The 15,349-nt window shown below is 43.9% G+C and overlaps 1 long non-coding RNA gene across 1 annotated transcript; it reads right to left on the bottom strand.

Annotated features, from left to right (window-relative positions):
* Positions 1-454: 454 nt before the first annotated feature.
* Positions 455-3,963, bottom strand: LOC136351329 (uncharacterized). The gene is made up of 3 exons (XR_010734340.1): positions 3,031-3,963; positions 1,772-1,852; positions 455-627 (listed from the first exon to the last, which is right to left on the bottom strand). It is a non-coding gene; the product is annotated as an uncharacterized lncRNA (long non-coding RNA).
* Positions 3,964-15,349: the final 11,386 nt, after the last annotated feature.

Raw genomic sequence — 15,349 nt, 5'->3', positions numbered from 1 at the left:
GACCAAAGTTGGACTCCTCTTGTTGAGGCTTTGGCCCAGGCAGAGACTCCATGCACGCACATGACTTCTAGATTGCACCGTGACTGCGTGATGAAAAATTGAGAAGCACAACCATTCGCTATTTTTCCCTTTTTCCTCCACGTGTCGCTAGACTATTTGGCTGCCACTCGACCAATCAGCTACCAGGAGACACTGCTATTTTTTATATCTTTTTGTTCTTACATAATTCGGATTTTATTTGTGAGATCAGGGGAGACACATGGTCTAATAGGCAGCTGGCAAAACTGCCAGCTTGAGATTAGTTGACTAAGAAAGTGTTGGACAAAACCTGTTAGTGATATGTCCTATAGGCAATTATAGAGATGATTGTATCTTATACTGTCACGTCCGGAAATTCACTAGTAATTTCCGAACTAATTTGTGCATTAAATCCTCATTCAGGAATCAGCGGAGGTACACAAACTGACAATTTAATATACAGATTCATCAATATAATAACGTTACATACTTACAAAAGAAAAGAAAACTGCAGCGGAATTACGGTCTAGCGAAGCTCCGGCTCCACTCCCACAGGCAGCTCAACTGGGGTATAAGCCAAACGTCTTCTCCTTCGCAACTTGTCTTCAACTGAGGTTTGATTGATTATTGCAAGGTGAGCATATGACATACTCAGCAAGCCACACAACAAATATGCAAGTGCACAGGATACCAAAGGATGACATAATATAGGGCTCATTTGCGAAAGCAGCATTTAGCAAACATTTAAGAATTGCAAAACAGTAGAGTAATTAATCATCAATATTAATCAACACTGAACAGCACATCCATGCTGATCAGGCCCAACCATCCTGAACAACCATACCCGGCTGCACAGATCTATCTCCAAACCAGGAATGTACCATTCCAAACCAGGAGCTAAATTAATTACCATCAATTATCACATTATTATTAATGAGTAGTGTGGGACTAATCACGAAAGACATTGTTCGATCCGCCCATAACCGCGGGCACGGCTATTCGAATAGTTTTACTCTGCTAGAGGTGTACCACTGTACCCACAAGACACAACCCCACAACATGTCACCATGCGCCTCAATACCACCACGGTACCTCGGAAAGGAGCTGTGACAGTACCCCTCGCACAACACAATCCACCACAGCGCACCGTTCCTGGATCATAATCACCCCCTTATAAACAAGGCATGGACTCCCCAGCGACCCCCGTGGGCTTATCTCTGCCACTTCTCAGTCTCGTGCTCCGCAATGAACCATGCTATACAAAAAGTAAAGCCGTTGCCCATGCTGGCTTGTGGTTGGCACGGTTAATGTTTCACAACCGAAACTCGTGAACCGGTCCTTAATTGTTATGAGCACGACCATCAAAACCATGTGCTCACAACCCACCATTATCAAGTTTTAGTTGGCACATTAATTAATTCACAATCACGATTGACCATCGTGAGCTACAATTAAATATCCATCATTAAGTAATAGTGAAACATTATTTATCCCAATAGTGTGCTAATGTTTCTAAGCATGGCTAAGCAATTATGTCTAACATCTAGCTGAACCAATATATAAAGCTCAACTAGTCAAATTATCACCCAAGGTATAAAGAATAGAGTAAGGAATGCAAAGTGGTCATAACAAAGGAATAGGTTCACACCACCCGGTGACATTCCAAAATAAATGCACAGTTGAAATAAATAGAGAATTTTAATATAGGATCAACATGCTCAAAGGAATTGTGTTTGGGATCTGTGTGACTTGCCTTGCAATAATCGGTCTTCAATTAGTCTTCTTGAACACTTCCGACGCACTCATGAACCTTCGCAACGACGGAAACGACAAGCTATCACGCAAAACAAGGAAAAAGACTAATAAAAACCAAATAAACAATACATATAAAGTAAACAAACATGTAGATCATGATTTTAGATGAATTTAGAGACTTGAACGACCTCATTCCGATTTCATATGAATTAATTACAAATTTTTACAAGATTAAATTCCAATTAAACCTATTAAAGGAAAGACTATTCCAAATTAATTAAACAATTTACAAATGATTTATAACTGAGATAAAAGATTAAAACAACCTCCGGAAAAGATTAGATTATATTCGGTAGATGACATATATTAAAAAGAAATAATATGCCACTGAAAAGAGAGAACGGATTTATATCAATTTTGGACGGCTAAGATTAATCTTGACCGAGAGTTGACCAAGATCGGATGGCTTAGATTGATCTGGCAAGCGAGCCTCATGAGATATCGACTCAACGAGTCAATTCTACGTGACACGGGATCACCCAAATGATCAACCGAAACCGGCGAATGGAATCGGCGGCTCTGAAAGGCTCTAAACTAAAGGACGACTCCACACGGATGAATGAACGAAACACGGGGACACCTCGTTCGAACGAACGAGCGAACGACTCCACAACGGCTGCGACTAAACCGGTGGGCTAGACAGGGTTCACGGTAAAGCCCCGGTACGGCAAACGATAGGCCGATAGGAACCTAGGAATGCACCTACGGCTAGACAACTTGGCTACTGAGCAACGGCTAAAGCGGCGGCTAGGTTAAAGCGGCACAAAGCTGCGACACGGCGGCACTAGGGCGACTTGGTTTGGCTAGGCGGCTAGCACAACGGTGGCGACAAGCAACAATGGCACAACTGGTAGCGACGGTGCACAAGGTAGCCGGCAAATGACGCGGCAGCGGCTGCGCTAGGGTTAGAGCAACAGCAGCGGCGACATGACCGAGGGATTGAAACCTAACCCGAGGGGTCACGGATAGAAGACTCACCAAACCAAAGCGGTCGGAGAGAGATAGATGACGACGGTGAACCGGCGGCAACACATGGAGACCACGGCAACGCTAGATAGACAACGGATTAGATTGAATTAAGACCCTAGGGAAAAACTCACAGGTGAACGGCATGGGAGCGGCGATTGCCAGCGAACCACGGCACAATAACGCAAACGGAGGGCACCGGGAGCGAGAGGGGATCAAAGTGACCCTTACCACCACTTACGCGACGACGAACGGCAACGAAAGATGGCCGGCGACGAGCTTCGAAGGGCGGCGAGGTACTGTCCACGGAGGCGACGACTTTCCGGCGATATGCGGCGACAATGGAGGGGTGGCCGGGCTTCACTTCGCAGCTGCGAATCCAATGGAGGCAGCGGTGAAGCTTGGCGATGACGGGAGGAGCAGCAGGGCTTCGCCGGAGATCAAAACGCGACGGCGAGCTTCGGGTTGACGGCGACAATGGAGCTCCGGTGGATTTCGGCTTCGGGGAGATGGCTGCCGGGCTTCTTCTCACTGCTGCGATGCCGACAGTGGATACGGCGAGGTCTGGCGACCACGGAGTCGACGGCAAAGCTTCGCCGGAGATCAAAACATGGCAACGGTTCGGCCTTCACGGTGACGGCGACTTCCGGCGGGGTTCGGCGCAAAAGAACAGGTGGCCGGGGTAGAGCTCTTCACTGCGAAGCCGAGGGAGGTGGCGGCGCTGACCGGAAACGGCCGGGGCGACGGCGAATGGCGGCTGGAGCGGCGGCCGGAGGTGGAGAGAGAGGGAGAGCGCGGGGAGAGCGATTCCGGCGACGGCGGAAGATGGGACTTGAGGGGATAGGTAGAGGACGACTAGGGGGTCCTTTATATAGGCACGGGAGCTCGGGATCAAGCCCACAATGACGGGAAAAACTCGGGAAAGTCTAGGGTTCTCGCCGGAAAAAGGAAGGATTTGATCCGCGAAATTGGAAAGAATTTCCATAGAAAATTTTGGGGATTTCTTGGGGAAAAGGAAGAGAAGATTGAGGGGATTTCATTCCCGCAACTAATTTGGAAAGAGGAGCAACGGGGAGGTCGGATTGGTGGGAGGAGGCGGCGGCACTGTGCACGAGCACGGCTGGCTCGGCTCTGTCTGGAGGAGGAAGATGGAGTACTGTAGCGCCAGGGAGGTAAATCAGACTTTTTTGCCGGCTGAGAGGAGAGGAGGGAATAGGAGGGAATGGGCTGAATTCGGCCCAAGCTGAGGAGGAGAATTTTTATTACTTTTCCAAATAAATTAACCAATGAGATGATCTTTCAATTGTTAAAAATACTTTCAATGCTCAAATAATTCCAAGAAAAATCTTGAACATACTTGGACACTCAAAGTATTTAAAAATATTAAAACCAGACCATTTAATGATTAATTTATTAATTAAATAATTACTGAAATATTCTTTGTATTATTAAAATTAGGAATTGAGCTCTGAAAAATCCGAGAAAATTTCAGAGAGTATAATTAATCATGGAGAATTTAATAAAAATTAAATCCAACCATGCTTTATATTTAGGAAATTTTATTTCCCACATTTAACTTCACTTGTAAATTAATGAACATTTAATATAAATTCTTTTAATAATTTATTAAATTATTTATAAATCCTGAAACGAAAATCAGGCTGTGACACATACTATGTTTACATATTTATCCGACTTTGTTACTTGAAATAGATAACTCATTATTGGTTAATGAATATGTGATTCTTTCATGAGACTCTTTATGTTGTGTGTTGCTATTTCTAAAGGATCCCTGATCAAATATCATATATAGAATAAATATGTTTAGATGATCAGCACATGTATTAATTGATGATCATGTCTCATGAATCATGGTATAGAGATACCAAATTAATAATATGGACACATGTTGGTGAACATGTTGTTGGATAGACCCAACATGAGACACTGCAAGAGCCATATGTGTTGTGTCATCAGTGATCTCATTTAGTGTTGGTATTGAATCCTTAGACCTAAGATTATCATGGTTCCCAACATGTGTAGTAGCTTACTTAGGGACTGCTAAACGTTACTCCGTAATTGGGTAGTTATAAAAGTAGTTTTCGGGTATGCTATGAAACATGTAGTAGGATATGAATAATCAAGATGAGATTTGCCCCTCCTATGGAGAGATATCTCTGGGCCCCTCGATGTTGTAGATTATGGAAGTGCATGGCCATGCCAAAGGTGATTGAGTAGTCAATCACAAGTTATATAATCTATCAACAGGTTCGAGTGAATGATTGAGCTATTAGAGGATGGCACATATCTAGCCTTGAGCTTAATCGATATCGTGAGGCAAAGGGGTTCATATAAGTATACACTAGAGGTTCAGCCGATATGATCTTTGTGTATGCCCGGTAGGTCAAAACGTTCTGCTAGGGGCCGCTGTTGACGCGTGGACCGAAAAGGAGTTTTCGGGTTACAGCTGAGTGTACATGAACCTACAGGGTCGCACGCTTAATGGGCCGGAATAAGGGCATTGGATGGAGATTCAATATGAGCTTAATTCGGATAGGGATCCGAATAGGAGTTCTACGGGCCTTGGTGGCCCGGGTGATGGATCCTATATATTCGTGAGGGGTGTGACCGGCGGAGGCATTGCATCACGTGAGAAACCCTAGCCGTCACTTCCCTCCCCGAGCAAAACCCTAGCCGCGCGCGGATGCTAGCACATCTGCGCGTGGCGTTCCGTCCCTGTACGTGTGGATACCGGTAGAGGCACCGCTGGTTTGCGGTGCTAATCAACGTGGGAGTACGGCGAGGAGAACGCATGAGGAGGAGAAGGTCGAGCCGGTGCGATCGACTACTTCCTCTACATCGACGCGCTCTACTTCGCGAGAATTCTTTCGACTTCTCAGCGTCTTCTTCCGCTGCGCAGCGCGTCGAGTGGTAACGATCTATGATCTAATACTTGCATGGTTCCTGGTTTACGCGATAGAAAATTTTGATTTATGTTATCGTAGCCTATGCGTATCCCAACAAAACCAAGGGACAGTTGGCAAACAATAGTTTAATATTGCAAAAATCAACACCATTGGATTATAATTCAGAATACACTTAACAAGTAGGCAACAGCTTCAAACTACAGCAGCAAAACAAGTACTCTGTTCCTCCAACATATGGATGGTGACCTTGGGTAAATGTCCCAGAGATTCAACACTTCAGCGGATACATATAAGATATCTTCTACTATTTTTTTCTTACAATATACACCACACTTTCTAAATTTTAAAGAATTACACTATAACCATAACTCTTATGCAGCTTGCAAGGAAGATTTCCAGAAGTAAAACATGTCCAGGTAAATATTCGTGAAGATCCAAAACCAGTACCAGCAAATGAAGTACTCCCTCCGTCCCAAAAAAAGCCCATCCCATACTAGGTTGGGTTTTTTTTTTTGGGACGAAAGGAGTACAACACAAGATAATTGGGATGTTTGTCCCTTTGAACAGAAGGTAAAACATCTAAATTCATTACCACGTCACTCCTCTCTTTGCAATCAACATTTTAAAGTTTAATAAACCATCTCTACTAGTATTCGTTAACTTTCAGGCACCCAGATTCCTTCGTACTGTGACCTTGACAACATTCTCAACACAAATATAGTGGTTCCTCTCTTTTTGAAAGTGCAGCCATAATTCAGTGCGCTACGGTTCAGCTTTCGGATGCAAGGCACATCCACAATGGGTGTGTTTGGTTGCCTGCATTTAGCTTGGCTTGCATATGTGTATGCAATTTTTGGTTGTTTGGTTGCCTAGTTGAGTGTAAACACTCGATTCGAGCTTCACAACTCAGTTTAGCCCACTAGATGCAGCAGCCTGCATCCATACATGCAAGGTTCGCACCTGCGCATACAAGGGGCGAGCAATGCCACGATGGGGTCAATTTGCTCTTTCCTCATTTCTCCCCCTAAAACAAAAAAACTAGGGTTTGGTGCTCATTGTCTTCCTCCTCTCTTTGCCATTGCCGGTGCCAGCTTCCTCGCCTACCACTGTCGGCCCTCCTTCTTGAGCTCCGGTGAGCTAGATCTGGCAACCACGAGGTCAGATGACCGCACAAACAATTGGGCTCCTCATCATCGCTGCCTCTCCACTTCTTACCACCAAGAGGAGAGGACGAGGAGGAAGACGCCACCGTGAGATCTGGCGACAACGAGCTCGCTGGCCAAAGATCTGGTGGCTCCGAGCTCGTCTCCATCAATGTGATTCCATAGAAAATAGAACAAAGTGTGTTCAATCATAACTCCATTTTATTATATATTCACCTACCTATACATCGACCATTATTAACAACATCTATAGATAAACAGTTAATTCATATTGCTCATGCAAACCACTTTCACTTTCACTTTCAAGTGCAATTTTTCACTTTACTTTTTCAAAAATATTATGATTGAGTCTATGTTAGTTACATTTTCTTTCATAAAAAGAGATACTAATATAACTATATATAATGCAGATACAAGATATGTGTCATGGGAATCGACAACTCAGCTTAGCTTGAATTTGTTCTATTTTGTGATGTTGCAACCAACTCATTACCAAACCTAGAGAATCAATCAGGCTAATGTATCCTCAACCTGAGCTTTTAGATGGCATTTTGGTCCTGATCTTTTGGCCTAATGCCAGTAGTTTTGCCGGCAATGGATTGGTCCACGTGGCATAAGGATTTTGGCTGCCCTCTGCAACATTGTGCGCCCTCCCCTGCATCCGCCTATGATCCACCAACGAGTGCCTCACTCACGAGGAGTCGAGGGTCTGGCTCGTAGAGCAGGTACAATAATGTGATGTTGAAAGAGAGAGAAAATGACATTCATATTGACAACAACATGCTAATTCCAACCAAAGAACTCCACTGAACCAAGGTTTACTCTCCTCTGATGTGAAAGATTATGCACTCTAAAAATCTGATCACACTGTTCTTCCCAATAAAGATAAGCATCTAGAACATCCTTTCCAGTAAACTTTGGAACACTCAACTTTACCCGAGCAACATTATCCAGGTCATCATGATCATGGCGACCACGATGGTGGCCTCCATTGCCAAGGACCGCACCTCGGCGAGGATGAACATGCCGCCGCTACAAATTGTTCTCTGAAAAAAAATCATCATTATATATCACCATATTCCTCCTCATGGTGATGATCATGGGGCTCAAAACAACCGCCAAAGTGCGCACGGGAGCCAAATCCTCGCCCGTGAGCACCTCCTTCTCGTGCTCTAGTACCTCCACCATTGGACGGACCATGGAGTCTGTCATCGGCATCATCATCAACCGAATGTGCATCCACAACTCATCCTCGGGATCAACAAGCGGTGGCTGAACCACCCCACCACTGGCAGCCGGAAGGCGTGCATTCAGCAACCGTTCCATCACTTGAAGAATATTATTCCCCATTTGCAACACCTCAGCCCATGTGGCAGGTGCATCTGGTTCGTCATGATTTTCACCATGGCAACTTGATTGAGAACCTGCCATGTTAGCTCCAAAAATATATATAGTGGAATAGGTAAATTTGTCTTCTAGATAAGCTTCCTTTAATTGATTAATGTCCTTAACCGAATCCACTAAGAATCTGACTACTGGGGACTGATTAATTTCCCTTGCCCAATTTCCGGACTCTAAAGCCAATACTAACTCTAGGTCGATGATGACTTCGGGCTTACCAAAGTGTTAACAAACGGCTAGACCGCTGGCAGCTCTAGTACGACCGAGCTACCTCATTCAGATCGGTGTCAGCTCTGGCTTGTCTGGACCGTCGAGCCATGGCATCCCTGCCGGCTCCATGGGTGCCCGGTCAGACCAAGCTCAGCCTGATCATACTGACCAAGAGCCTCCGGTCAGACTGACACACAAGCCGCGATGAAACCGGTATGTCCCAATCGGTCAAACTAGCTACGGTCCCACAAAATGAAATAGATTTGAATCAAACCAAACACCCTCATACATATGACCTAATGTAGCATTTTTTATCATTTCTTCACCTAGGTTACCACCTCTCTTGATAATACGTCAAAGCTAGAAGAAAACCTACCAAATTTGACTGCTCAATACCTTGATTGATAAAAAAGAAAATTTAGATTTATCACCTTTATCTCATTGCTTTGCATCATCAATTTTAATTCGTGGTAGCTGTCCTTCATATGCACATTATGTGGTACTAACTCAAAATATCTCATTCAAATAAAATAGTTAGTTCATAATTAGCATTTGTCATTAATTACCAAAATAAACGTCGTGGGCTTATATGCTATAAGCTAGTTAAGTATTGCATGGTGAACTTAATGGTGGCAAGTGGTATACTAGCTAGTGGAGGGTTGCATGGTAAAACTAATGCTAATACTACCTCCATTCCAAAATAAGTTTAAATTTCATCCATCACACACATACCAATACAAAAGCAAAAAAGACTAGAATACCATCAAATGCCAATGCAACTATTCATCACTTTATCTACTCCGAATACATTTATTCCCTACTTTTACAAACTCTTACTCTTAAAATGAACTTATTTTGGGACAAATAGATGGAGCTAAAAATGAACTTAATATGGGATGGAGGAAGTAGGTGACAAGGTAGCATGCTAGTTAGAGCATTCCCAGCAGCACATCCAAATTTCATCCTCCTTATGCCCATATGGATGAGCATCCAAAAAAGATTCCTCCTTTATATCCATCCCACTTCAACAGATCATCCATATCGCACCCTCCTATATTTTAGTAATATCTTTCAATTAACTTTACATTTGTATTTTTAAGGGCTATATTTTGAATGACTAAATTTCAATGGTGTTATTTACCGTGATAATCTTTCGAATGAGTAAATTTTAACGCATATTTTTTAATGGGTAATTTTATTTTCTACCAATGCTCTGCCCTTTCCTCTGTTCAATTCCAACCCATATTCCTCTTTTTCTCTCCTTTTCTCTATCCTTCTCTATCGTTCTGTACTCTTTTTTTTTTCCTCTCTTCTATCCTGTCCAGACTACTCCGGAGGCGTCGACCGGCAGGAGCGGATGTGCGCATGCGGCGGCAGTGCGGCGGGAAGCCGTGGAAGCGGCGGCGGAGGCTAGCGGGCGTGGAGCCGAGCAGGTGACAGCGCCGAATGCTCAGGCGGGCAGGCAACGTAGGCGGCCGGTGGGCGTATAAGTGAAGGTGGTGGCCGCGGAGAAAGGAAGTGACAGCGGTGGCCGACGGGCGTGGAGCCACACAGGCGACGATGGCGGATGCTGAGGCAGCGAGCGCGCAGGCGGCTGGCAGACTCATAAGTGGTGGCTTGTGGCTTGCGACGGCTCGGCGTTGGCAACTTGCGGCCGGCATGGCAGCGACGACGACGACGGAGAGGAGGTTGTGATGGATGTCCGGATGGGGGCGGGAGCTCGATCCAGATGCAGGCGTTCATATATGGCGTGAGGAGAGAGAATCGCTATATTTGGCTAAAATATGCTCGCTTTGGCGCATTGTGACATATTTGGCAGGTTAGATGTCGTATCTGTTGGAAGCCCATTTTCACCTCCAGTATGCCATATTTTGGGTGGAGGACCGGATGGAGGATCTCCTAGGGATGCTCTTAGTGGGCTATTGCATTCAATTTCTTGGAATGGAGTAAGGCAATAATGACTATTTTTATTGATCTTAAGGCCAACTCACTTTGCTCTATCTTAACAACTCCACACATACAAAATATTTCCATTAATATAGTACATATGGAGAAAAAGTAATCATCGACACCCATGACGGTGTCCTCGTCGTATTCGGAATTAATTTTTGAAAGCACGTGTAGAGATTTGAAGTTTTACCTACACTTCAGTCACCCTTTGAAACATAGAATAGAAAAACTCATGAATAGAAGTAACATGTTTTTACAATCCTATAGAATTTAAAAACACAGGAGAAGTTTGTTAATTGCAAGCAGTAAAGATTGATGTTGGTGGCTGTTAAATGTCGATTCTATACTGAGCCATCAGAAACTGGAACATGGACTTTGAGGGAGCAGGAGAATGGAGAAAAATGAAAATCGCTGAACTTGAAGAATGGATAGAGAAGGCTTATCACAATGCGAAGATATACAAAGAAAGGATGAAGCACTGGCATGACAAAAGGATAAAAATCAAGAAATTCAAGCCAGGAGACAAAGTGCTAATGTTCAACTCCAGGGTTAAGCTTTTTGGCCACGAAAAATTGCGCAGTAAATGGGAAGGACCGTTCGACGTCATCGACACCTCTTCGCACGGGGCAATCACACTCCGCGACAACTCAGGTAACATATTTAAGGTAAACGGTCAACGCTTAAAGATTTTCCTTGAACCAAATGAAACTTTAGATGAAGAAGTGGATGTTATTGAATTAATCGATTATGAACCATGATGATCTCATCTAGTGCATGCTTAAAACCCTGTATAGTTGTCATTTCTGCGCTTAGCTTAGGAATTAGTGGGCCTAGGACGAGAAGTGGAGGCCTGCCAGATCCACCAGGGTTCGTTCGGCCGAACCAGGGCGGCGCCCGTTCGGCCCCATTTTCGAATAGCAATCTCCCCCGCTCGTCTATAGTCTGTTGTGATGCGCTTTCGGAGGTGGATCAGTCGCATCCAACCAGAGCACCTGTTCTTCCTCCTCCTTCCCACTTTGCAAACCTCCTCTCCATCTCAACCCGATTCCCTTGCTCCATCACCTCCAATTCACCAATGGCAGGCAAATCACTGATCCCATTCATTCGCTCTTCTTCCAATTCCACTTACAATCTCACCGGAGAGCCAACGCCGACAAATCAATTGATTCCGGTAGAAGAATACACGATGGAGGGGGTAAATGATGTATGGGCTCAACCCCTCGCAGCTGTGCCGGGCTCCCCTGCAAATCTGGAGCCCGACGGCGAGCTCCCTGGTTCGGCCGAACCAGGCCCTCTCGGCCCCGTTCGGCCCCCCGTTCGGCAGTGCGATCCCTCTCCCCTCGCCATGTCACAAGGACAAAAATACGGGGGGATTCGCCTGCGCGACGGCCGACAACGGGAGAACTCGGCTTGTTGAAGGCGCGACGCCTTTTCCAAGATGACGGGAAGGCCGTGCCGCCTCCCGCCGAGCGCTATGTGGGCACCCTGTTCACCAAGGCAGGGGATGAGGTGCTCCATAAGTATGTCATACCCACCGCTACTCCATCCACTCCAATGGAGGAGCGATTCCGCATCCAGGGAGTGCGAACTCCCGGCGGTGGGTATGGCAAGGGTTTACTCCGGCCGTTGACGGCATCGGAGAAGGAGGGGCAGCGGAATCCCGTAGCCCTCCACCTATGAAGGTGAAGCATCATTTGACGCCCCCTCCAATAGTAAGGGCTCCCGACCAATATCAAGAAGATGAGGTGAAGTTGCCAGAGCCCTCAATCCATAAGCTCGCTGCGCAAGTGAAGAAACTCCGCAAGGAGAACATAGAGCTTAGGGATCGCAACGCGGAGCTAGGGGTAGAGCTTGCTGAAATTAGAAATAATTTCGATACCCTTAGTTGCGGTTTGTGCGCTAAGATCAAGCGTGCATTCGTAGAAATGGGAAAGGAAAATAAGTATTATGCTAATTAGATGCTTCCTTTCCCATGAATAAAATAGTAGTAGGTGCTTGGTTTTATTTTTCCAATCATGTAAGCACTTGCTATAAATAATGTGGCTCATTGGTGTTAACCCCAATGTTTTCCAAAGTTTGTTTTGTTTCATGTTTAATAAAATTTAGGTTTTGAATAAGTGTGGGGGAGATATCCCAGCCTCTGACGTGCATATGCTCTGAAAATTGTTGAATCTCTGAAACACCTGGAAGGCACTGAACTCTGTAGAAAATTGCAGAGGGATCGGGCATCAGGTTCGGCCGAACCAAAGCTGGCCCCAATCCCTCCCAATTTTCACAGGTAAGCAGGTGAGCACGTCTTGTATCTGTATATCTCTACCACGGTATAGTACTAGAGCTGAAAATTCAGAAAACAATTGGTTCAAGCATAAGTGAAAGATAAAATTTCCAACTAATGAAATTCTTCATGTGATTGATCTTGTATATTCATTATTCTCAGCTGAACTTGTGCTTGTGAACAACCATCCATGTTTAGGGAACCTTATGCATCTAAGTAATTGCTTTATGTGAGATGATTCAAGATGAAGGGAATCCTTGCAACTCTTGTTATGACTCTTTGGAATTTGTTTTCAAAATAAAATTGTTTTAAAAGCTCAATCCTCCAATTGACTTCATCTTATACCTACCAAGGCCATATGCAAGTATATCATTGATGAACCTTGTTATGCATATGACTGCTTGACATTATATTGAGCTTTGTCGAATTTATGAGACTCGTGTTAGATATCTTTCATATTCTCATGATCAAGGGGTCATTACCATTTCCATCTTTTTCCACATATATATAATTAAGCTAAGCTTCTACACTGGAAGTTGGCTTTCCACCGAAAAAATTCCATTTAAATAAACTCCTATATTAGACTATGCTTTCTTCTCCTGGAAAAGTTCTTGGCAAAAAGAAAAAAAATGGGAGGAAAGGCATGGCTATAAAAAAGGGGGGGGGAGGAAATAAAAGTTTGCTCCCAAAACATTGAGCAATGTTGGAAAGAAAATATAGCCATGCCCCTTCCATGATCATGCCAAGAGAACCAAATGGAGAGGAAGTATAGGAAAAGGGGAGAATCATTTTTTTTAATTCCACCATTCCACAAAAGATTTTACCTTTTCATTTTCCATCCACAAATAAAGACCCTTGATCTAGGAGTATGACTGATGATCTTCTTGAGTCCATATTTTTGGCTTTGCAATATATATGATGCAGGTATGCCCCGATTTATCCCTACCAAGCTCCACATATCAGCCTTAGAATAGGGATGAATTATGGCACATTTTTCCTTGGTAAGAATCCAAAAAGAAAATATACATCTGTGAGAAACAAGAGGGAAAGTCAATATGAGGAAAAGAGCTGGTTTGTGAAAATTCATAAAAAAAATCCCATGAGTTTGACGGAGAAGCAAGAAGGATTGGAATCGAGATCATTCCATTTGTCAATTACTTAAGATGGTAAGATAGCCACTGATAAAGTTCACAGGTGCAGGTATGGTTGTGAATGATTTATATGCTTGATTCATATCTTGAAGAAATTCATTATGCACTAACCTTTACTCAGGGACGAGCAAAGGACTAAGTGTGGGGGGTTTTGTTGGCGGCTGTTAAATGCCGATTCTATACCGCCAACATCTGCATAAAGTTCGGATAATAAAATATCCAACATAGTGATAGGTGCTTAATCTCACATATTCCACAGTGTTGGTGTATATTTGTATGCAGGTGATAAACTCCGATGTTGAGAGGAAATCTAGACTAAAGTGAGGAGAAATATGTATCCATACAAGGATGGGTTGTGAACTTCGTAGAAACACCAGAGAATCAGCCCAAAACACCTAAGAATGGATAAAGGAGGATCAGAGGAGGAGCCAGGCCAAAGGCCAGGCCAGGGGGGCCCAGCCCAGGTTCGGACGAACCCTGGTGATCACCATTGATCCCAGGTTTTGGCATGGACGTCCCAGATCACTCCCTGATGGCGGTTGCGGGGCACTTCGGACATTGCCCCTTCGATCATCATACCTACCCCTATATAAGGACATCATCTCACTCACTTTAACACACACTTCCAAGCTTGAGCTGAATTATAAGAGGCTCTATTGTACTATATTATATACTAGAATAGGAAGAGAGTAGAGTAGAAGGAGTCGGAAGAAATTCGGAGTTGTCGGTAATCTTCTCCTATTCCTTTTATTCTGTTTATTACTCTGAATTCAATATAATATTCTTCTTGAGTAATTTAGATTTATTTTGTGAGAATTATCTCTTGGTTAGTTCCTAAATAGCATACGGGATTATTGTTCACTATAATCAACTAAAATATAGTGATTGCTTTGGTGAGTTATAAACACTAAAGTAGATAGTAATTGCTTAGACGTGGTGTTTAGGTAATTGTTATCCAGTAATTGTTGCATATCCCACAGTACGTTTGAGGTGGGTGTAGAGGTGGTTACAGCCCTCAAGATCACTTAAGTCCTTCCTGTCCGGGTACGTAGTAGAGCGACATCTGGGAACAGTGGGTTGCCAGTGCATGAAGTATAGCATTAGGATTAAAGTTAAGCTTTCCCTAGACACTGTTTCTCACTAGTAAATCCTCTCTATCCTGGCATATCATTTGCTTGGTGTCCTTGGATGAACCGGAGGAAGATCTGACCACACACGTTCCCTTATATTCGATACCCTTGGAATACTCCGTAGGGGAAGTGCTACATCGGTATACCCGTGCGCTTGCGGATTTTGTCTGTGATCGTAAAAAATACCAACAATTGAACCAAAGGAAAATTTTCAATAGGCTTTTATCTTTTACTTATTTTTCTATGAAATTGACGATAGGATACAATCATAAAGAAAATCTCATATATCTTCTTTCCATAATTAAGAGAAATCATTTGCTAGCCCTCATAATTATTAAGCTTG

The sequence above is a fragment of the Oryza sativa genome, chromosome 8, assembly GCF_034140825.1.
Source record: "Oryza sativa Japonica Group chromosome 8, ASM3414082v1".
Classification (NCBI taxonomy): domain Eukaryota; kingdom Viridiplantae; phylum Streptophyta; class Magnoliopsida; order Poales; family Poaceae; genus Oryza; species Oryza sativa.
The sequence above is the reverse complement of the archived record's forward strand: the minus strand, read 5'-3'. Positions and strand labels throughout refer to the sequence as shown.